Here is a 3,006-nt window from a genome sequence, read left to right on the forward strand (position 1 = left end):
CAGGCAGAACTTCTGTTTCACTGGAAATCTTCCTGTAAGAGTCACTTCTAGACTTTGTGTCTTGTAGACAAATTATACCAGCTGCACGAATAAGCTTTCCTTCTTGTGCTTTCTGAGCTGCCTCTAAGGTCTGTTTGAGTCCTCTCCTTTTGCAGTTATTCTTCAGTTGTGGTTTGTGGAAAACAAGGTATATTGGAGAAGTATGGAGAAAGCCATCTGTAACTGGTACGCTAACTATAGCTGTGAAGCCTGGTATCCAGTATAGAATTATTGGGTTTGTTTAGCAGTGCCGATGGACAGGATCTTTTCCAGCTCAGTAATAGAAAGAGATCCATAATCATACCAGGACTTGGTGACATGTATTTACAGCTGTTCCTTGGAAGAATCTGTTCCTTTTTTTCAAACTGGGAATAGTTTTGTGTTGGCTTCTGGTTAGCTTGTTGCTTTAGGCATGTAAATATTTGGGTTTTGTATTATGCCATACGTTGATCCTGTGTAAGTGTTCAAGGTGAATTTTGTGTGTGATAGAGGGTTTTTGAGATTAGAAGCCAGGTATAGTCAAAAGTGACCATCAGTAACCAAAATAGCTGCTTCAGATATAACTGAAAAATAGGCTAAGGGAATAGTTTGAATATGTGAGTATTCTCCAAGGGCTCTTTTCCACCATTGATTAATCAAGAGCACAATTAAAGGATAAAGCAGAAAGCCCTCTGCTATGTCCAGCCAGTGTTCAGGAAGGCTTGTGTTCCCTGTGCCTGGCTGTATTACAGCTGTTTTTCATGGAGGTGAACTGTCAAGCGTGACGTACATGCCGTTCTGCATCTGTGGTAGTGTGGGGTCCCCACTACATCCTGAACCTCAGATCTATCAAAATGTAAGTGGGTTGCTCTTCAGAGTTGAGTAGCAGCAAAACTGGTTTGGAATGAGTATCTATAATGTTTTTGTGGAGAATTGCTTTTGCTGATAAAACTCTCAACTGCTTGAACCTCACAGGGACATCAAGCACTTCTGTGCTTTGCTGTTCTAGCTGAAGTATGAGATCTTGAACTTGCAGCTCTACACAGCGCTGCCTGGAGAGACAGACTGTTTTTTCTGAAATACGCTACTTCTGTGTTTTGAAATCACTTAAAACTGTTGACTATTGCATGTGACACATACTATCTATACTATCATTTGTAGAATAATGAAGCATGGCAAGAGGTGAGGTTTTCTTAAATTTCCTAGTTAATTTTGTCTAAATTAGTTGCAAGTCTTGTGATACATCTTAAGAATCATGCTTCACAGAGTGAACAAATGCACCTTTATTACCCCAGAGCACTCTGCTGTGGGATCATTTTGGCATTGGTTTAGGGATGAGAAGTGACATGTGATTAATTGATTGGTTTCTGGTAGGGTTATAAACTCTACTACCTACATACAGTTCCTGAGTGTTTCTGCTTTGGCTTTCTTTGCAGGCTGTAGGGTAAAATCAAACAGTTTGAGAGGCTGCTCCTTTCATTGCTCATCGTTTTGTTTTGTTTATTGGTTTCCCCCCACATTATATATGGGCTTTTCAGGGAGTGGCAGCCTTTGCCAAAGAGAAGGGGATATAACCTCTTATGTCGTATGAAAGGAGCAGTTCCTTGTTGCAACTGTAATCTGGTTTAGAGGAATATAAATTTTCTGCTACGCTTGTATTTGCTTTCATCTTCCTTTTGCCTTCAGCAGGGAAAACATTGAGGAAAACATTTCTTGCTTACTTCTTCTGTACCAGAATTTCAGGTGGCTGAGAACTGGATAGAGGTGGGGGGCCGGGATCTTGCTCTGTGCTGCTTAAAGTAAAGCAGCAGTGCCATACTCCAAGTCAGGACGTACGCTGTTCTTGGAGAGCCCTCTCCCTTAAAACTGTTGCCTCTGCTACATTTGTGAATGTGAAAATACAATTTGAACAGACTTTTTCAGAGGTTTTCAGTATTTTTCGGGCTTTTCTAATCTTTTGCAGCCTGTGGCATTTGTTGAAGTGTAGCCTGAAACGTTTACTTTCTGTTTTGAATTCTGGTTCGGAACTTAAATTACGACAACTCTGTGCAAAAACTAGGAAGCACGTAGTGACACAATTTACAGGTGCTCCTTTTAAAGTACATGCATTCATAAGTAAATATGTCGTTGTTGAAAACTCCTTAGCTAGCTATCTTGGATGAAGTTGTGAGAAGTGAGTCTTGCAAAGTTCCTAGTACTGTGGCAGTAAACCAAGTTGATACTTATTCAACAAGTATTTTCTAACTGAAGCACTGGTCTTCAGTTAGGTGTGTATTTATTTTGTGAGTAAGCTATATGTTTGGTAGCCCAGCTTCAGTATTGCTTTAATTTTTCTGAGTGTCTTCAAGTATTTCTCTTTTTCACAGGGCAAGTTCTAGTCTTCAGTGAATTAAAAGAACTATATCTATTGGCAAGCCTAGCTTCCATGTACAGTACAATGTGACTTTCTGTGGTAATAATTCCCAAATTAAACCTGTTGCAAAGGTATCAAAATTTCTTGTGGCCGCAAGCAGCCTTGAATCGTTTGGATGGTGTTAACGCATTCTTTTAGTCTCTGAAAAACTGGTACAGAGCACTTAGAGAATTCTTTATTAATTTTTTTCTCTGTACAACTCCAAATTTAAATCTAAGCCTTTCCAAAAGGAATATCATAATCAAATTACATTCAGCAATACTAAATCTTATTCTAGATATTTCTGTAGCAGCTTTTGTTTCATGTTAATTAAACCTGAGGAAATGGGTGACTGTTTTTCTCTCTGACAAAGAAATGAAAAGAGCTGTTGACTAGCTCATATCCTTTGTTTATTGTTACCATGCTCGGAGTAGGAAATGGAAATAGCTGACAGGGTTTCCTTTTTGTACATCTCGCCTTGTTTCTTTGCAATGAAAGAATGTTTGTTGCAATAATTCTTACATACTGACACATGGCAACTGGTTCTCTGCTAATTATTTAACTACTTTTTTAAAAAATTTTTTTTAAACAGTCAA

Source organism: Charadrius vociferus, unplaced genomic scaffold (assembly GCF_000708025.1).
Source record: "Charadrius vociferus isolate BGI_N301 unplaced genomic scaffold, ASM70802v2 scaffold158, whole genome shotgun sequence".
In the NCBI taxonomy this organism is placed as follows: Eukaryota; Metazoa; Chordata; class Aves; order Charadriiformes; family Charadriidae; genus Charadrius; species Charadrius vociferus.